Consider the following 22374-nt stretch of genomic DNA (forward strand, 5'->3'; position numbering starts at 1 on the left):
GAAGACAAAGTGTCCTGATTGCATGGATTGCTATGTTGGCCATCCCCAGTCTATAGATTTTATTCTACAACTATTTCTAATGTTTCTTCCAGAGTTAAACTTTTTTTTTCATCATGGAGCTAGTTGCTAATTAGATAAATACTTGAGTTACTCTAATGGTCAAATATCCAATCTAAGGAAGTTGCTGGTGGTCTGGGTATCGATTGGTATCACATTGTTCAGATCCTGGAGGAAGTCTGTCATTCTGTTTCACACAGATCAGGAAAATACAATAGAAGTGATCTCAAGGTCCATGACAAGTGAATTCCTGGTAGATTCTGTTACATTTGGAATATCTAGTTCATTTCCCTGGTAGGGGTTGGCTCAGGTGTGGTACAGCCAGCCTCTTAAGTGTGTCTCCTCTGCATGGAGTGTAAATAGGCAGTGTAACAAACAACTGAGGTGTTTGCTCTTTTGAAATGACATGATGTTCCTGGGGTAGCACATCTGTTCATGTCAAACAGAAATTCCTCCTCTGGGGCCATTGTTCTCCATCATGTTCCTTCCCTTTTTATTCACTGGTGGAAACTTGTCTTCCCAAGTAGCCTCATACAGCCCCGTGGGGCATGACCAGGACTGGAATAAAGCCGAGAAGGGGATTCAGAGGGAACAGTCTCTGCTGTGTAGTCTTTGCTCTGGTTCACATTGGTACAAAGCTAACCATGTCTGGGGAGCCAGATGGTTTTAAGAAAAGAACTATAAACCCTGTGACCTCCAGGAGGGGTTCCAGATCAGACAGTCAGTTTTTGCAGGGATAGGCAGGTGAGCAGGTTCTGAAAGGGAAAAGACAACAGATGTAGGTGAGCATGGGGCTCCTATGTACTCTGTTTCCCCTCTTATTTTCGGCCACAGGACTTATAATTTCTATTCAGTAGAATGTCTGAAGTAATGGCATATTGTTCCTTAGCAAGTCAGCATGCCCATGCTAAGGGACATAGCACAGATGTGTTTGGACCATTCAGGCCATTATGCCCAGAACACCCCAATTAAATCTGCTGACCCTGTCATCGTGGTTGCAGTAGCTAATTTTGTATTAGACAGCTCTTAATTGTTCCTGTTGATTTTGCTAAAGATAAATGACAAGCTTTTTTTGGGGGGGGGGGGACATAACTGAGCTTTTGTTCCCTTGGAGGTCTTTATGAATTGAAGGACAGAGCAGAGGGATGTCCTATATGCAAGAGTTTGGAGTCCCTCCAGCATGAAAACCCAGAGCCCCATTGACTGGCCCATTTGGACACTCATATCAAAGATAGCCGCTTATTTTGATTTGCTGGACCTCAATGTCTTAGGGATGAGTCCAATCATAGGGATTCTGCCTTTTCTTCAGAGTTTCTCTGGTCATTGAAACAGTCTTGGTTTGCATCTGCTCAGTCAGGGGGTTAGGTCTGGGAAATCTCCTTAGCATAAAGAGCTAGAGGACCCTTCTAAGGAAGAATATCAGACCCTCTGTTTTTGCACAAAGAGATGAGGAATATTCCTAACATCCCACTCTCTGCTATATAAAATACTTGTTCAACCTGAAGAGCTTAAGTTTTTCTAAGATCATCACTTTCCCAGAGAGATTGTACATTTTACAAAGCTCTTGGGCTTCCTATGCCAAGCAAATCTGGGAGGGAATACTCCCAAACACGGCTGAGGTAGTGCATCTCCTTTTCTGTTTAGAGTAGGATTAATTTGAAATTTTAATAAAAGTTCAGTCAACTTAGACTTAGAACCTACATTTCTTAGCTGCTTTTATCCAAAAGGATATTTCTTATCTTCTCCATGGCTTAGACCATCACTACTCTTGGAATGTGATGAATTCTCTGGGATGAGGGGTCAAAAATGAGCACTAACCAGCCATACAACCCCCAGAAAAGCAGAGCTTGTCCAGAATCCAGGCTGAAACCTAGATACACCACAGAGAGCAGCCCACAGCTTTGTTAGTACAGTCAGCACTGGGCTATTGGACTCCTATTTATCTACCTGGGGAGGGGGCTTTGCCCAATGTTGGATCCAACTGACTGTTGCCTGTAAGAACACTAAAACAGAGCCCTGGTCTCTGTCTTTCTCTCTATCTCTGTGCCTCTATCTTTCTATGTCTCCTTTTCTCTCTGTCTCTGTCTTTCTGTGTGTGTCTCTGTCTGTCTCTCCATTCCCTCTCCCTTTTAAAAATGGTTTCAGGTCTGAGTTTGCTTTCTTTCTGGGTATATGATTCCATCATTCCTATTCTCCCAACATAGCAACTCTGTCTCTTTTCTGTGGGAAGAACAATTGTCTGAAGCTGGTTTTCAGTCTGCCTTTTTGATTCCCCTGTTGTCATTTCCATAATGGATAGTTATCGTTTGTTTCCTTTTGTACTTTCCATACTACTCCCACCTTTCGACACCCCTTCCACCCCTTCTACTGGTGTCTGTGTCTGGGAGTCTCAATCTTCCCCTTGGGATAGCCAGGCTTCATGGATGTGGGCCTCAGTTTTAGAGGAGTGAAACCTGCCACAGGCTTTCCCAGTCACACATTTCCTGATGCCACAGGATACTGGCTTCACTCACTTTATCCCCATGGGTACTCAACCTGGGAGATAAGGAGTTGCAAATATTGTGGATTGTTGAAGTGTTGATTATTACTTGCAAGTTTGATCACTGGGTTTCTAAATCCTCCACATTTTCTTCCTCAATGCCTACCATAATTTTAGACTTACAAATCCATCTCCTGACGAATGTATGTAGATCAGAAATATTACTTTCTATCCTTAGGTTTTCTCCCCTCCCCAGCCAAGAAGAACTTGATCTTGTATTTAATAGTAATAATAACGGCTAACATTTCCATAATGCTTACTATGGGTCAGGCACTGCTCTAAGCACTTCACAATTATTATCTCATTTCATAACAATCTGGAAAGTAGGTGCTATTATTATGCCCATTTACACATGAGGAAACTAAGGTTAAGTGACTTGTCTAGCTTTACATGGCTAGTAAGTGTCTTAGGCTGGATTTGAACTCAAGTCTTCCTGACTCCAGGCCCAGTGCTGTATCCATTGTGCTACCTAGCTGCCTCATGCAGATATGTAATGGGTAGAGATTGAATGATGATTTGAGTCATCTGGCTAATTAGGACGCTTTAGTCTCCTATGGATGCCCTTGATGGGCTAATTAAACGTTCATCTCCCATCTTAAAATATTCCGTATTCCTGTCCTGCTTTTTATCTTCAAATGCCCATTTTGACCTTTGCACAGGACATTTATGAGGGAGGCGTGTCTGACTGCAGGTACCAGCTCTCCAGAATGCCTCAGGATATCAAACACTCCTAGCTGGTCATTAATGATTAGGAAATGCCTTAGGCTTCCATCATTTGGACTTAATTCATATCTTGGCTTGATTCCAGGATCTCGCTTCTGTGGTGGTCACAGCGCCATGCTCGGGCTAAGAGTTATCACTTTGCTTCTACTTATCCTCTGCCCTTTTCATCATAGGCTTATTGAATACAAACCAGATTGTTTATCTTTTTGCCTACACATTTTTGCTAGGTGAGGCAACTCTGGTCGAGTGGGCAGAGTGATCATCTGTTTCCTTCCCTCAGTTGGCCCTTTGTATTTATCTATTGACACAGCCTTCTTTCAGGTGAGACTCACTCTATATGACTTCCCAAAGTAGTCTTTCCTTTTTCACTCTGGTAGTAGGGGACACTGAGTAACTTCATGTGGGAACAGTTGCTTTTTCTCCTCACCTCTGTATCTTAGAATCCCTGGCTTCTTTTGACTCAGCTTATCTTCTGCAAGAGAACTTTCCTGGTCTGCCTGGCTGCTAATAACTTCTAATCTAAGGTTATTTGGTGAAGGCTTCTTGTATATGCCAATATATTTACTCCTTATCTCCTTCATTAGCATGTAAACTCCTTAAGGACAGGAACTATGTTCTATTTTACTTTGTATACCCAGAGCTTAGCACAGGGCCGGGCACATAGGGATAGGAATAGAGACTGGAGCTTTGACTGAATTGAGAGAGAGAGAACTCCCAGGTGAGGGAGTGCCCTCTACAAATGCAGGTTAGCACCTTTTCTTCAACTTATAGTCATAAATAGTTGACTAAAGCATATAGATATTAAATGATTTTCCCAGGGCCATACACTAAAATGGGACACAACAAGAACAACAATCATTTATATATCTTTGTAAGGTTCATATACTTTATCTTATTAAATCCTAATAGAAACCATGTAAAGTAGGTGTTACTGTTATCCTCATTTTACAGATGAGGAAATGCACAGAATGTAAAATAACTTTCCCAGGGACAGAGAGGTAGTAACCATCAGAGTCCGGTTTCCAAATCCAGCATTTTATCTACTATACCACCTAGCTGCTCTTAATATATGCTTATTGATTACCTGATTCATCCATCCATCTATTCATTCATTCATTTTGTCATGCTTCAGCTTCCACAGGGTACCCAGAACATTTCTATGCACAAGATAGTACAGGATATGCCCTCCATAAATATTTTTTGAATGATTGACTGAATTCATAGAGCATTCACTTAACAAACATTTATAATGTGTCTGTTTGTTCAGAGCACCATGCTAAGTGCTAGGGGAGATGCCCAGTTTAGACAAGACTGTTTCTGACCTCACAGAAATGGCCTATTTCTTCTACCAAGAATATTTCATCTCTATTCTCTTGCTACATTTATATTATGCCTGTCCTTTAGCATCTTACTCTTTTGAGAATTTATGCTCATGGGCGTGTGTGTGTGTGTGTGTGTGTGTGTGTGTGTGTGTGTGTCCAAAAAGATATATTGTTATGGAAATATCTCTACAGACACCATTATATCAATTTGTACCATTTGGGATTTTTACATCCACAAAGAGCGAATGTATAAGAAAGTTCAAATCTTTTATTCTTTTCTTACTCACCACCTGGTCACTATGGCTAAGTATAATTGGAGGGATGGGGGAAAGTAATCTCTCTTAAAAAAACCAACTGCTTTCATTTTGTTTCTTCCCTACTTCGGAAACCACAATAAATCCTATATCCAAACTCTCTTTGCTGGCTTTCAAGGCCCTAGATAAGTTCATCCTGGCATATGGAATCCTATGTCCACTCTATAATTCTTTAATATGTAACTGCTTTGGTATGGCGAATGCACATACTTTCCCCACTTCAACTGTCTAGATACACAGCTGTCTCAAAATCAGATACCTTCTCTTATCTGTGCCTTTGCTGATCTCGTTCTTTTGTCTCCCCTTTTCTTTTCTAAAGCCTATACATCTTTCAAGGTCTAGCTTCTCTTTGGACCTTCCCTTGAAGAATTCAGTCTACAATGGCTCCTTTCCTCTACTGAACCCCTACTATTGTTAATACCACATAATCTAGTACTGAGTTGATTTTGAATTTTTTTTTCTTAGATGTTGGTTTTCTCTACACAGCTAGATTGCAAGTTGCTTGAGGGCAGGAACCATAGCTTGGATTCTTTATGTCTCCCACAGTGCTTTGTACAGGGCTGGGCACTTAATAAGAACCTAAACAGAATCATACCATTCATTAGAGCTAGAAAGGACCTCAGAGATCATGTGGTCCAACACACTCATTTGACAGATGAGGAAACGGAGGATTACCAAAGTTAAGTGAAATGTCCAAAGTCACACAGCTAGTCAATGATAGAATTCATATTTGAGTCTCCTGAATTATCAGTATTTTTTTTCATAGACCTTATTGATTGACTTAGGAAACAGGATTCATGGAGCTTTCATTACAATTTTTTAACCTAGCCTACTTCTTCCTCATTCCTGTCCAATCCCTCCCATAATAAAGAATTATTTTTAAAAATAGGAAGGAAAAGGGAATGATTCATGAAAACTAATAAACATATTGAAAAAGTGCATTATGTGCAATATTCCAATCCTGTAAAGAAATGGAATGAGATATCTTCTATTTGTTAGTTGGAGCCGAGCTTGGTCATAATTTCACAATATTCCATTTCAATTGTTTAGTTATTATTTTTGTTCTTTCCAGTCACATTGTTGTAGTCATTATTACTTCTCTGGTTCTCCTTACTTCATTTTGCATCAGTTCATGACTTCTCTGTATTCATATTTGTCATTTCTTAATATTCTGTGACATTCATATCTAATAATGTAACCATTCTTCCATCTTTGGCATCTAATTTGTTTCCAGTTCTTTCCAACCATAAAATAATATTGTTATAATTGTTCACATATGTGGAGTCTTTCTTTTCATCCTTGACCAACTTGGTGTATAGTCTAACTGCGAAATCTCTGGATCAAAGAGTGTGGATAGTTTTATTACTTTATTGTATAATTTCAAATTACTTTCTAAATGATCGTATCTATTCATAGCTACAGTGTTGTATTCATGTGTTTGCCTCCCCATGACCCTTCCAACATTGATTAGTCCCATCTTTTGGGATCTTTGCCAATTTTCAAGGTGTAAGGTGAAACCTGAGAGTTATTTTATGAGCATTTCACTTATTATTAGTGATTTGAAGAATTCTTCCCTATGGTTGTTAATAGTTAGCAGTTCTTCTTTTGAGAACTATTTGTTCAAATCTTTTGACTTAAATGTTTTCCTTTTAAATATCTGTCCAGGAAATTTCAAGTCAACTCAGTTACCCATGCAAGATATTCTACCTTTTATACTGGCAAGAATTTCTTCCAAGAAAAAGAATATCATTCTGTGGTTTTCAGACATTTTGCCTTTGCCTTGGTGGTTTTAATAATTCATTTGATTGCAAGATCCCATTTAGCAAATGTTGATTGGTGTCCAGTGCTTTCAGAGATTGTGGTCTGTGTAGTTGGACTATTGATGTGTATTGCATCAGCCTCTCCAGTGTGATGTTATTTGAAAGGTTATTTGATTTGGAATCACAAAAATCTGGTTCCGAACACACTTATGACACTTTCTAACTGTGACCATGGGCAAGCTATAATAACAGGACAATCATGAAGTATTATTTTATATGCAGTCCTTACTCTTTCCTTATGTCTAAAGCAAGCTCTGATCAACCAGATCAAGGCCAGATTTGGGGAACAAGAAAAAAGTAGGGGTGGGTGAGGGAAGAGTCCAAAGCTGAGCACTGGATCAGTAATGGCACAGAGAGGCTTTAAGAAATTTCTATCTTTAGAGTTCCTTTAGCTACAGACATGAGATAGTATGGCATGGCAGATGTAATCCTGAATGAGATCCTAAATCAATTCTATCTGGGTTCACATCCTACCTCTGACACTTACTAGTATTGTGAGTATGGATGGACAAGTCACTTAACCCACTGGCAGCCTCAGTTTTCTCACCTATAAAATGGGGATAATAGTACTTTTAGCACCTCCCTTATAGAATTGTGATGAGGATAAAATGAGAGAATGTAGCTAAAGTATATTTTAAACTTTAAAATACTGTATGCTTATCAATTGTTATTATTTTTTCTCTGACTAGGACATGTTTCCATCACTTTGATAGCAGTTGGATGATTAATTTTTAGTTCAGCTAAACCCCAGATAGCCCCTAGCATATCCAAGAAATAATGAGGGGAATGCTGACTCTCATAATGCCTTGCTAAGAGAGTGGTTTAGGTCATCCACAAATGGAATTGTTGAAGGAGCAGAGTAAAGCGACTAGAATGGTGAAGACCGAAAAACTCTTCTTTGGTCTTATACTCTGGCATAGGCTTTGTTCCCAAAGGGCCTCACGTGGCTGGGCTTGCCACTCTTGTATTTCCATATCTTCCAGCCCTCTATTTTTATCTGTCAAAGAAGCCAGGGAAGAAATGGCATCTGATCACGTGCTCTCTCCTGCTCGTTCCTCCTCTCCCTCGCTCCCACTTCTGCAGCTGCAGCTGCTTGTCTTTACTAACTGTTTGATGTGAATGGCTTTCAGGGTTGAGTGTATGTAGGTGCCAGCATGAAGGATGATCCAGGTTTAGTCATTATCTCATTGCTACTTCAAATTTATTCTTCTACATGTAACTTGATTCTTCTCCCCTGTAGGTTTCTTTCTTTGCACCATACTTTCCACTCGTCTCATGGTAGTAGAATTGAGGCTGGTGGGCTTTGCTTCTGAAAGGTCACATCAAACCCATTCCCTCCCAGGGGGCAAGATTTACTGCTCTCTGATGCATTCTTTGGCTGACACTTCCACCTTCATATCATGAAGGAAAGAGCAGTGGACTAATGTTATCTCTAAATTTATCAGCATTTTGACATTAACTCCTTCAGGTTTCCCCAGTATTTCCTGTTCATTGTAACTTGACACATCTTTCTGGCAGTTTTCCATAAACCATCTTAGATAATCTTCATTGAAGAGAGATTTGACTCACTATGCTGTTAAAGGATATCAAGAGAGTGGCTCCTTCCAGCAAGATAAAGAACTTGGCACTCTTTAAAGCATGGTTTGGTGGTATCACCCTGGAGCTGGGGTTCTGGTAGGTGCTGGGCTCCCTTTCCCTGGAGGTTTTCTGACAATGGATGAATACTCACTGGGGCTGTTACAAAAGGGATCCCTACACAACCACGGATTAGACTAAATGACTCTGAGATCTCTTCTGTCTCTGAGATTCTGTCAACAGACCCACAGAGTGATGTCGTTGTGTTTTCTTGTTACAGCATGGGACATGGCAGAGAGAAATATGGTTGTAGGGAAAAAAGGGACTCAAGGTAATGGATGGTGTTAAGTATGCTCAGATAGAACCCCCTCCCCAATTTTTGCCTTCAAAAAACCCTCCTTTGGGAATCTTTCTTCCTGCGGCTACTTCTCTACTTGGGCTCTCTCTTTCTAATCCTTGTTTATACCTTGACTACAAAAGACTGTCAGAAGGGGAAAAAAGGAAGGAAGGGAGAAAAGAAAGAAAGAAGGAAGGAATAAAGGGAAGGAGGGAAAGGGGGACAAGGAAAGGAAGGAAGGGGGAAGGAAGAAAGGGAGAAAAGGAAGGAATGAAGGAGAAAAGGAAGGAAGGAAGGAGAAAAGGAAGGAAGGAAGGAAAGAAAATAAGGAAGGAGGGAAAGAAGGAAAGAAAAAAATGTACTTATTAAGTGCCCATTATATGCCAGGCACTGTGCCAAGCACTTTATAAATCTTATCTCATTTGATTCTCACAACAACCCTGGGAGGGTAGGTGCTAGTATTATCCTCATTTTATAGTTGAGGAAACTGAAGCACATTGAGGTGAATTCACTTACCCTGGGTCACATAGCTAGTGTAAAAAATAATGAGAATAGAAGAGTATCTCCATGTCCAGACCTGTATTCCCTCCCATATGGCAAGTCACAATGATATGAGATATGAAAATAATAAAAAATTATTTCACTGATGCTGCACCTTGCAGTAGTGTTTGTAGCTTTTTCAAAGTACTTTCAGATCTGTAATGTATGAAGTGACTCCTAAAGTGTGTCTAGTCTGGAAGGGCTAATAGAAGAAGCATGCTGCTTTGGTAGGTCAGGAGAGCTCACATCTGGAACTTGAAGCTGACATTCCAGCAGAGGCTCTTTGGGTGTGTGACAGCAGAGAAGTTCCAGAGAGTGGATTTTCTGGACAACCCACCCTGTTGGAGAGAGAAGACCTTCCCAGAGTGCAGTAAAGCTCCCCTCTGCTGCAGTTCCACTTAACATTGGCTGGCAGCTGTAACTAAGGTTTTCTTGTTTCTGGATCGCTGCCTACACTGCAGAATTTTCACAAGGGGAAGGGAAAAGGGAAGGTTTATGGGCTGACTTATCAGGGATGAAATAAACTCAGTGGCAACAAACAACATTCCAGGCCAGATTTTCCCAGTAGTCTCCATGGAATAATTTATCCAACATCAAGTGATATTAAGAGCATAAAAAAAAATAAAAATAAGTCAGATGTTTTTCTTTTCTTTTTTAAAAAGAAGTCCTTTTTCCAGGTTTAGTGTTGTGGTCTTCCTTGTAGGCCGATATTTCTCTAAAGCTTGAGGAGAATAGAAACAGAATCACTGAACCTCTGAATTGGAAGGGAACTCAGAGGTCGTTTAATCCAGTGTGCATCTGAAGAGTAATCACCCTTCAATATCCCCAACATGTGCCTTTTGTGTCCCTAATCTTCTTCCTTCTGTTTTCTTTCTGAGCCCCTTGCTCTGCTGTGCCCTTCAGGGCCTACCTCATCTCTGAAGCCTCTCTTCATCCTTGCCCTCGCCTCCCCATCTGAGAGTGATCTCTTCCTTCTCAGATTTTTCTAGAGCACTTTGTCATGCAGAAGACAGGCAAGTGGAGGTTGCAAAGAGGCACATTTGTCTCAAAGTCAGGAGAAACTTGTTAACAATTAGAGATGTTCAGAAGTGGGAGGCATTGTTTTGAGAGGTGGTGGGTTCCAACCCTCCCTCCCTGCTCCACACAACATACTATTCAGTATGAAGGAGCAGGTCTAAATTTCATGTGACATGACGATGTGGTATTTGTCTAAGAGATGAGTTATCCCTATAACATATCTTGCTAGGAACACAGATGTTACTTGAGACAGGGACACATAAAAGTTCATATTTAAATAGACATTTCCCTTCTTTCTTGCTTGCTTTTGTTTTAAGAGGGGAAATACATGGGAAGAGAATCAAGCCTGGGAACAGTGAAACTCTAGTTTTACCTCAGTCCACAAGGGCTCAGGCTTGGCAAGGCAAGATGGAGAGGGGTCAGGCATGACCTTTTCTAGGGGCTCTTCTCCATCCCATCAATTAATGAGCTCCCCATACAACCTCCGGTCCCTGAGACAAGAAGCAGTGAACTATTCCTCCTTCTCTTGATGAAAGGCAACATCATTACATTCTCCCAATAATGCTCAGTATTTTTCCATGACCCTAGTCCCTCATACCTTAACCCTTTAGTTCCAGTCCCAAGCACATTCTTTAATAGTAGATCTGACACGTAGTGAGGTTTTATGTGATTTATAACCCCTTACTTCCTGTTGAAGAATTTTGGCTACAGATGCTTATGCACATGCTCACTCATTCTGTTTGGCATCTCTACCAGCTGTAACATATATCACTTTATCTACAAGCAAGCTGTAAAGATAGTTTGAAAAGGGACTCTTCAGCCCTAGTCCAGAACAGCTCCTATCATAGTGGAAAGGGTGGGAGTCAAGAGACCTGGGTTCTAATGTTAGTTAGCACTGTCACTATTTACATTCGTGATTGTTGGTAAATCACTTTACCTCTCTAGGTCTCAATTTACCCGTCTCTAAAATGGAGCTATATCCCAGGGGATGGGGTGGGAGTGGTCTCTACCTAACTGATGAAATAACGTATTCATCAAAGTATTAAAGCAAAATGTAGGTAATAATACCTGCCTTAACTACTTTACAGAATAGTTGTAAGGTACAACTGGAGCTAACATATGTGAGAATTCTCTGAGTACTGTCTGTATGGTAACAGGGAGACAGAGAAGTCTTTAAAGTGGGAGAGTGATATGATCAGAAAGAAATATGCTGTAGCATTCATCATCATCAATACTAATTCATCTTGGAATTCCGAGTGAAGAAAATCAAGATTATTAAAGCCACACAATTTTTGAGGTGGAAGGACCACAGAGACCATCTAGTCCAACTCACACTTTAACAAGAGTTTTTTCTATAGCATATTCTACAACTAGTTTAAATATAGTCTGAGAATGAGAGTCAAAGGTCTCTTGGCGTTCTCTCTTCCTTTTTTCAGTATAGGGCATCTTCCCCTGTATCCTTCACCACCATTCCTTTTATCTGGCATTAAGAGTTATATTTATAAAGATAACACAAAATTCATGCCAGGATCTTGGCTGTACACTCTTATAGATGGATCAATGACCCTACGTCACATGTTTCAGTAGGAAGTGTGTAAGATCTGTTGTTAGAGGAACTAGCTTCACATTTCAACAGTGTTTCTTGCCTGCTTGCTATTTATGTGATCGTGGGTGTCATTTCCTTTCTCTGGGCATCAATTTCTTTACCTGTAAAATGGATTAGCTAATCTGAGGTCTTTCCCAATTCAATATCTTTGACCTGAGAAGTCATTATGTTTTCCCAATGAATGTATGTCCACCTTGTTTGGCAAAATCAATAATTCTGCAATCCTGAAAATTTGTAGTTCTCCTAAAACTCTCTCAGTTTATTTAATTTCATTCTAGGTCTAATAGGCCTAAGCTAACATTTATCTTTTTTAATCATTTTGAATTGTTAGAAAGGATTGGATTTTATCTGGAACACTTGTGTTCACCAAACCTGATATCAAGGATGCCTTTTTCAGTACATGTAGTATAAAGAATAAAGATCCAGAAAGAATCCCCATGTCTAAAACTTTAGTTCCAAGTGTCAGAGAAAGGTAATATCTGTTTGGTCAGTAAACTATGTTAAATGAAGAATGGTCAAGTAAAATAGTTATTTAACTTGAAGGACAGAAAACCCAGGTCATTGTTTTCAGATATTTGAAGGTCACGGAATGATTGCTAGATTTAGAGTAATACACCTGTGTTCAAATGTTGGTTTACATCCTATCTGTGTGACCTTGGACAAGTCACTGAATTTCATTGGGCCTCAGTTTCCTGATCTGTAAAAGGAGAGGGTTGAACTTGATGATCACTAAGGACCCTTCCATCTCTAGATCTATGGTCCTATGACTCTCACAGAGAAGAGACAAAGAGTGCTTTTCGTGCAGACACCAGAACTAGGACCAGTGGTAAAAGAGGAAAAAGGTAGATTATTGACTCAAAATAAAAATATGTTTTCATTGGAGTGGTCAAATAGCAAGTTGCTGAATATTTATGAGGTAAGAAGTCCCCATTGATGAAGGTAGACAACATAAAGTGTGATGGTCATCTGTTATAGATATTTTAGAGATAATTTGTGCTTCAGCTAAAGACTAGACCAGATGAATTTTATAGCTACTTCCAAAGCTAAGATTCTATGAATTTGTAACTGAGAGGACAACATTAAAAAGACATGGAATTCCTCTTTACCTTGAATTTGGAATATTAACTTAAACAAAAGAAGACTTTCTTCCAAAGTCTCTATCTTATAAATTAAGGGACAGGCTAACAGGAGGGTGGATAACCTTTTGGGATAAAGAAATTTAGAAAAGTAATGAAGCATGTTGTCAGCAGAACTGAGACATATACTTCCCTTATAAAAAGTGTCCGTGTCACCTGCCATCCTCTTCCTTATAGGATGCTATTGCTTTTGGTATATCCTTTATAATCTGCAAAATTTTGAGGCCCCAGTGGCACAAATATTTGGTTACGGCTGTGCCATTTCCAAATGAAAACTTAGCTGGTCTCAAAGGATAGAAAGACCACATGATATAATGGATGAAACACGGCTTTTAAAGTACAAAGACTTCTTGATGTGGAGATTCATTGTATGATATACTTCTTCATCTGAAAAATGAAGCCAATGTTATTACCTTCCCCTCTCCTCATCATCATTTTCCTCACCAGACTGGCTATGAAACTGTACTGGAAAAAACCGCACTGCACCTAGAAAGAAAGGTTCAATGTTACTGCAAAAACTGATGGCTGTCAATGCACCGTGGGAAATGAGCCTTGGCATTGCAATCGTGGGCTCTAGGAGCACAGTTGACAATGGTAGGGCTGAAAGATCAGAAACTGAAAATATGAATAATTGTCTTAATCTCTGTAGGTGCCGTCCAGAGATGTGAGTTGGGAGCAGGTTGGCAAAGGCCTCTGGTTTGAGATTGCTTTCATTTGATATGACTGTACTGGAAGGAAGCTTGGTGTGTACCACATTGTGTATTAGAAAGATATTGCTGTCAAAGGTGAACTGCCAAAGAAAAAGCAATGTTCTTTAGTATTCCATTATGATGTATGGAAAGGTGCTTTTTTCCCCTTTGAAAGTCTACTTTATGCATTTTCCTACTCTAGAAGTTTTTGCTCCCTACTTTCTTTGATTTTTGTTTAGTTTTCCCTAAAAGCGATTTTCTCTAGCATTTAATATGTACTGTCTAATATCATTACTTAAGTGTATTGTGGCTCGGTCTTGTCTCCTGAGTGAAATTGTAAATGCTTGCAAAGATGTCGTCAATGGTATGTTCACAGAACCATGTTTCTATCAAGTAATCAATGAGTAATTCATAGGATCATAGGCTTTAGAATTAGAAGGAACCTTAGAGACCACTTAGTTCTACCTCATTAATTTAGAGATGAAGAAACTAGGGCCCATAGGGATTAAATGACCTGCCCAAGGTCACACGGGTAGCAGAAACTTAAACTGCCCCATAAGCTGTGCTCTTATGATTTTAAATCATCCAGACTCATTAGCTATTGAGGATGGAATCTACATATTATATGACTTCTTGAGTCCTCTGTGGGGGCTTTTATCTACTATAGAAGGCACCAGATGGTATGCAATGGCCAGCTCCACTTCCTTCTCTGAAGCCTCTCCTCTAAACTTTCCGAGTTGAAAGAATGGAAGAACTTACACTCCTTGAGGATAGGGAATGCTGTATCTTTACCTTTTATAGAGTTAGAAGAGTGAAAGAAACAAGGCACCTCTCCCTAGTTGTTGCTGTGATGGTCTCATTGAAAAAGCTTATCATTCTGCTGGCTTTTTGTGTCTTCCTTCTCCCTCAGAGACTGCAGAATGAATATTCTTCTCCTCACCATGGGAAGAGCCATTCATTTGAAGAAACAGAGCTCCATGTAATTTGATCAGCAAATGTTTAATGAGCACCTGCAATTATGTGAAGGAGCAGTGATTTTTTCATCTTTATATCGCTGGCACGTAACACATTGCCTAAAGCGATTTATTTAATAAATATTAAATCAAATTAGGGACATAAAACATAAACTCAGGCAAACTTTTGATAGAAGATGTTATGACAGATATAAAATGTAAGATCTAGTTCCTATCTCAGGTAGCTTACAATCTAGTTGGGGAAAAATAATAGCATATTCAATAGAGAACTGTTCAATAACACAATAGTATGTATGCTATAGAGTTATGAAACATTAGAGTTCATAAAGACCTTACTGGTCAGCTAGAACCTGAACTTCATGTCATCCAGCAACACTGACCTACTTGCATTTCCCCAAACATGACACCCTATCTCTATGCCTTTGTATTCCCTGGCTATCCCATGTGCCCTGAATGTTCTGCCCTCTCACTAAGAGCTCAAAAGCCTTTTAGCTACCCTTGCTTCCTTCGACACTAAAGTCAGATCTCACTTTCTTCATGAATACTTGTCCAATACCTTTAGCTAAGGTTTTGTTTGGCAACGACACAAGTGTATTTGTACTTAGATATTCACACGCTGATTTCCTCCAGTAGAATATGAGCTCCTAGAGGACAAGGGAAGTGTGTTTTGTCTTTCTTTGTATACCCAGCACGTGGTATATTACCTGGTATGCAGCAAGTGCTTAATAAATATTTGCTGATTGACTGACTGACTCATACTTGTAACTTATACTTATCTGTGTGCCTTACTTTCCTATTAAACTGTAAGTTCCCTGAGGGCAGGGACCATGTCTTATGTAAAATTGCTTCTCCTCAGAATTTAGCTGAGTAGGTGCTCTGAAATATTAAGCACTTAATAAATATTTGGCACATCATATCATATTGTATCTAGGACCAGCTAGAATACAGAGCTCAAGCCCCCCAGTCTAGTGCCATAAGGCAGTGTGTGACTATGATCTCTTTGTCAATTCCTTGACAATGAATGTTATAGGAATCCAGAGGAGAGAGGGTTTATATAAATAACTAGATTAGTTTGGGATGAATTAATGCAATGAGGAACTTTCAGTTTAGTTTGGCCCTAGGAGAGGCAGTCTGTCTAGATTTTTAATAGGGTGGGATGGAGTAATGGCATGCACACAAAAAATCTCTGCAGAAGGAGACCATGCTAATTCTGACAATCCAGAGGATGAAAGAGGGGTTGCCAGGTGGTATAGTGGATAGAGTACTGGGCCTTGAATCAGGAAGACCTGATTCAGATCTGAGCTCGCACACTTATTAGCTGTGTGACCCTAGAAAAATCACTTAACCTGTGTCTGACTCAGTTTTCTCACCTGTAAAATGAGAATAATAATAGCACCTACCTCCAAAGATTGTTGTGAGGACCAAATGAGAAATTAATTGTAAAATGCTTGAAACAGATTCTGACACATAATTAGCACTAAATAAACATTAACTATTAGCTCTATCTGTTAACTTCTTACTCTAAGGAGTAAGGGAGGTAAATAGTGGTCTGAATCCCTTGGCACTAAGACCATTGATCTATCACCTTATAAGATACTATAAAGTACTTTAGAGGTAAAAGTGCAACTCCTTCATCTTATAAATTAGGAAACTGAGGCTCAGAAAGGTTGACTTGCTAAAGGTCACACTGGTAATAAGTAGCAAAGCTGGGATTTGAATTAGGTATTGTCACTCTAAATCCAGTGTAATCACTAATACACTATATTGCACAACCTGGTCACAGTAACAACAATGAAAAAAAATTGTAAGACTTAAGAACTTGATCATCACAACAACCAGCTGTGATTCCAAGGCATCAGTGATGAAGCGTGCCACCCACATGCTGATAGAGAAGTGATGGACTCAGATGGACTCTGAATGAGACATGAATTCTAGGATGTCGGCAATGTGGGGATTTGTTATATTTCTTTAATGTGAAATTAGGGTTTTATTTTGGTTTTTCTTTGCCTGGGTTGCTTCTATCAAGGAGTTAAATAATAAAGGAATTGGTATCTCTTTGCACATTGTCCTTCATGGTATGTGGAAGGAAGTATCCCAGCCTTCAAGATACTGATTGGGCTGATGCCAGGAGTCTATCAGCTTATCCTTTTCTCATTTCCACAGGGGCATCCCAATTGATTTTTCCCTAGTAATGGTTCCTCAGGCAATTAAGATCCCAGTAATTTAGACGGGCAACGACAGCTAGCTTTCTGTTGGCTGTGGATGAAGCACGGTGCTGGAGCTCACTGAATGTTAAGTTTATTAGCAGCAGTGGTATTGCTATCAGTAATACTATTTATAGCCAATTTGTGGGTTTATTAACCCCCAAATAACTACTAAGTACCCATCATAGCACAGAACTTCTGAGCAGAGCGCTTCAGGGATCTTGGAATTTCCTTCCCAACTGCTTCTATGCATGATATGTTTTGTCTTCCTTGAGGACTGATTTAAGTCAGGTCTCCAAAAATAAATGATTCCAGGTTGTCAGACCCTGAGCATGCTGGGAGATGATTCCACAGTGTATCAGAGAGGACAAAATCCTTCTCCTGCCCCCACTAGACTGTTAGAACTCATTCCTATTGTTGTATTCTTAAACGGTAGCCCAGTCTTTATCTTAGGGTTGGCGCTAACCTAGGTTATAACAATCTCAGGACCACTTTTCATATAGCCTTGAAACAGAAAATCAAACTAAATCTATAGAGAAAAAATTATAATAGCTACCATTTATATAGCTCTTGGGAAGCTAGGTGGTGCAGTGGATAGAATTTCAGGCCTAGAGTCAGGAAGACTGATATTCTTGAGTTCAAATCTGCTCTCTGACATTTACTGAGAGACCCTGGGCAAGTCACTTAACCTCTATTTGCCCTAATCCAATGCAGAAGGAAATGATAAACCACACCAGTGTCTTTGCCAAGAAAACCCCAAAATGGGTTCACAAAGAGTCAGACGTGACTGAAACAACGGAACAATAACAACATATAGCACTTAGGATATGCCATGTACTTTGCTAGCAGCTTTACAATTGTTATCCCATGTGATCCTCACAATAATCCTGGGAGGTACGTGTTATTATTATCTACATTTTACAGATGAAGAAATGGGGGGGGGGAGAAACGGATGTTAAGTGACTTGTCCAGGGTCACACAGCTAGCAAGCATCTGAAGTCATATTTGAACTCAGGTCTTTGTGACTCCTTCCCCGTGGAATATCCACTGTACTATCTAGCTGCTCCAGAACCAATAACTGCCATATTTTGTTATGTCTGTGGTGAGCAATCTTTGTTTTTTAGATTGACAACCGATGTAGTGTAGTGGGAAAGGCACAAGATTTGGGAGTAATTAAGCTTAAATTGAATCCCATCTATGACTTTTACTGCTTGTATAACTTTGATTGAGGCCCTGAATTAAATTCTCTGCGCCTTAGCTTCTCCGTCTTTAAAATTAGACAGTTGGACTAGACCATTTCCAAGCTTCATCAACATATGTGATTATGTACAAGTTACTTCAGCTCAGCCTCAGTTTCTTCATCTGTAAAATGTAGATAAGAATAACTGTACTACTTAACTCTCCTAATTTTTCTGGAAAAAAAATTGTTTTGTGAACTGAGAAATTTTACATCCATACAATCTATTATTATTATTGTCATCTCCTCTACCAGACCAAGATTTCCTAAAAGACCCTTGCTAAATTGCCATTTATGGAACTATAAGGATAGGGCTTTTAGGACATACATCAGACAGCAAAATGAGGTCTGGTTTTGAATTTAGTTACCGTTATGAAAAAAAAAAGAAAACTCAAGAAAAAATTGTTTCTGCAAAAGAATTTGTATTGCCTCTGTTGTCAAAAAATGAAAATTATGTAACTGATGTTTCCTTTTTTGCCTTAGCTGCCAGAGAACGTAGAACTCAATTCATTGCACTATATAAAGTGAGTTATTATTTATTGGTCAGATGCTGGAATCTGCTCAATCTGGTTCCTGAAAGCATCTAATTCCTTTGCTTCCTTCAGACAATCTATTCTCTTTTTAGCTATAAATGTCATGTCTTACACTATGTTTCAATCTATAAGCTGCCTCAGTTCCTTTTAGGGGTGGGTGGAGATGTGAGCCTCATCTAAGTGAGAACTCTTAAGTTTTCAGTTACTGAGGTTAGTCACTAATATCTCTTGATAAACTGACTATCCCAGTTGGAACTGCAACCAAAGCTGGTATCTTTTTATACCCTCTTTTAAACAATTACTATTAATTGTACTAATTATTGTAATTTTAAATAATTATACTTACTGACTCTGTGACCTCAGTCAAGTCACTTAACCTCTGTTTGCCTCAATTTCCTTAAATGTAAAATAGGAATAATAATAGCACCTACCTTCCAAAATTGTTGTGAAGACCAAATGAGTGTAACTGCGAAGTGCTTAGCATAGTTCCTGGCACATGGTAAGCACTATATAAATGTTAACTATAATAATAATCATTATTATTATTGCTGTCACCTTTTCATGTTTGATATATTACATGTTGAGGCTTAAGGTGGAGTAGAAGTGTAATGTACAGTAGTGAGAACAGCACTGGATTTGGAAATCAATAGTCCCAGGTTCAAATCCTGGCTCTACTCCTCAATACCTATGTGACCTTGAGCAAATCACCTGGCATCTGTGAACCACAGACCAGAGTCTTCTTAACTGTAAAATGAAGGGGCTGAATTAGGTGATTTCTGAGATCTATTCCAGTTTTGTATCCTCTGAAAGTCCTCCACTTTTCCCACTGTACTGCACCATATGTAAATGGTGAGCTATCTTGGGGGTGATATAGGAAGAGAGAAAAAAACACCTATAAAAAGCTAAACTTTGCATTCAGTTGTGATGACTTTCACAAAACTACATATCTGACTTACCTATTGTATAATTATGCACTTCTTACTAGATGAATGATAATAGTAGTAGGAATAACACTAATGCCATGTTTGAATTGAGCCTCAAGACTTACAAAAGGCTTTACTCGCAGCATTCCCACATAATGTCCCATTGCCTCTTCTCTTAACTGTCCTAGTTTGACAGAATATAAACTTCTTGAGGATGAGGGCTGTTCCACCTTTGTCATCTTGCCAGTGACTGGCATTTGCCTGGCACACAGAAAGAACTTATTAAATGCTTATCAGATAAAGGGATGGAGGGATGAAGACATCGTCCTCCATCAGTTCATCCAAGTTGACACCGTCAGAGTCATCCTTCGCTCTATACTCTTTATCACCCAGTTGAGTCATCCAATCGTTTGAGAAGCCTAATGGATTTGACCCACGCAACCTCTCTTGTTTCCATTTCCTTCATCCCATTTACACGTCTCCCGCCATAGTTCAGACCCTCATCACCTCTCAGCTGTCCTCTTGCTTCCTAATTGATTTCCTTCCTTCCAGTCTTTCAGCCTCTCAAATCCATCTACCACACACCTACCAGAATAATCTCACTGTAGAGGGTTGGATGTGACCGTGTAAACCCACACTCCAACTCTTCAGTGACTGCTTAGTGTCTGTAGGAGCCAATACAGACACTTCTGTTTATGGCCTTTCACAGCCTGGCATCACCAGTTTACTTTTCTAGAACTATTTCATGTGATTCTGCTTCATACACCGTATTTTTCATTTAAAATGGTCTACACTTTTGTTTTCCAAATTCAACATTCTGTCTCTGAGCTCTGTACCTGTGCAGAGGCTTTTCCTCCGGCCTTGTGTCTATGTCATCTTCATCTCTGTCTCTTAGACATCCTGGCTTCCTTTAAGGTTCAGCTCAGACACTACCTCCTGAGGCAAGTCTTCCATGATCCCTCTAGTGGTCTCTCCAAATTCCACTTATCTTAGATATACTTGTCTGAGTACCTGCTGTTTCCGTCTGGTACAATATAAGCTCCCTGAAGACAGGGACCATTATCCATTTTTGTGTTTTCATCTCCAGTTCCTAGAGCTGTAGTTTGCATATAGCAGGTATTTAATAAATGTATGTTCATTTGAATTGGACAACTCTGTGAAGTAGGTTTTGCAAATACTTTTGTCCTCATTTTACAGATAAGACAACTGAGGATATGAGTAGTTAAGTGACTTGTCAAGGTCATGCATCCAGAAAATATAAGAACCAATTTTTGAACTCCAGTCTCTTCTGACTGAGTGATTTAAACCCAGAGGGTGGGGGAAGGAAAGCAGTAGTCTCTATTTCATTGAACTCTTCACTCATTGTTTGGGCCTAAATTGTGAAATCTGGACTGCTATAGCAAGGGAGTTTAATGTTGCTTATTTGTTTCAGTCGTTTTAGGAAGCTGAATTTCTCATCACCTACTCTTTGTAGGGCTTTCTTGCTAGTGCATTTAGCACTGTTCAAAATGCATCCAATTCGAAATGCATTGTTGTTTTCCCATCTCTTTTCACTCAGTCTTCTCATGAAGAATATTGGGGAAGGGCAGGGTGGAATAAGCCATTGCAGTGCTGGCTGTTAATGAACAACATAAAGCTAGCAAATGGGAGAAACCCCAGTGGAGTTTGCATCCCTGTTTCAGCAAAGGTTTAAGTTCACTAAAGCCAGAAAGGGACTTATTAGAGTTGATAGGCTGCAGAACAAATGTTAATAGCTTCACCTTTAATTTAAGCTGGGTTTTATTTTTATAGCCAGTCCTTTGATAACAAACTAAATTTATTAGAGGATTTTTAAAAGCCCAGGAAAATAAATAAGGTATGCTGTGTGGGAGATTTGTATAGCATTATAAAATATCATTTTAACTACATATGTGCATCGATCTGTACATGCATGTGATATATACAAGTATGCGTGCATAGATGTGTGTATATATATGATATATATATATATCATATATATACATACACACAATGTCTATGTATTTATATATGTGGAAAAAGGGAGAGGGAGAGGGAGAAAAAGAGGGACAGAGAGAGAGGGAGAGAGAAAAAGAGAGAGAAAGAGAGAGAGACAGACAGAGAAAGAGAGAGATTGCTTTACTTTTTTTTGGTAATAAACTAACCTTGGTCAAGTATCTTTTAAGGACATGTTGTTTTCACTTTCTTCTCTACGTCTTAGTTTCCTCATCTATAAAATAAAGGGATTGGAATAGATGACTTCTTCAAGGACCTTTCCAATTCTAATATTCTCTGACTATGATTCTAGGTGAAACCATTTGTATAGATCAACTTGTCCACTTCTGGGGAAAAAATACCCCAAGCACGTAGGTAACAGAAGGAATTATAACAATAGATCAAAATTAAAGATATGTATAACTTAATGAGAAGAAAACAAAAAGAAACACTAAAACCAGGGAAAGATTTTGTGTTTCAGAAAAGTACTGTTCATTTTGTGTTACACTCTCTATAGATGAATACTTTAATATCTTAACCAAGGTGGGATGGGAAACAAGCCTTGACGTTCTTATGCTATAGAGGTGACTGGGTCTTTATGCCCTTTTAAATCAGGGATTGACTGTAGGATGAAAGACTAGAGTGAATTATTGGTAGTGTTGGGGCATTTTGTTGTCTCCAAACCCTAGTTTTCTCCTAGACTTTCTTTGCTTTCTTCAGCAGCTCAATCACTCCATTTTCTTCTTTCCTGGGCATATAATTTGTTCTTGGGAAGTTTTAGCTGTAAAACACCACTCAGCTTCCCCAATAGCATTGTTTTTATAACTCAGAATGAC

General features: G+C 39.3%; 1 protein-coding gene across 2 annotated transcripts in view; it reads left to right on the forward strand.

The window, feature by feature from the left end:
- Nucleotides 1-22374, forward strand: part of DOCK2 (dedicator of cytokinesis 2) — a 499735-nt gene that overhangs the window by 287251 nt on the left and 190110 nt on the right. The gene's annotated exons all lie outside the window — the stretch shown is intronic.

This window comes from Phascolarctos cinereus, unplaced genomic scaffold, assembly GCF_003287225.1.
Source record: "Phascolarctos cinereus isolate Bilbo 61053 unplaced genomic scaffold, phaCin_HiC Scaffold_2;HRSCAF=192, whole genome shotgun sequence".
NCBI lineage: Eukaryota > Metazoa > Chordata > Mammalia > Diprotodontia > Phascolarctidae > Phascolarctos > Phascolarctos cinereus.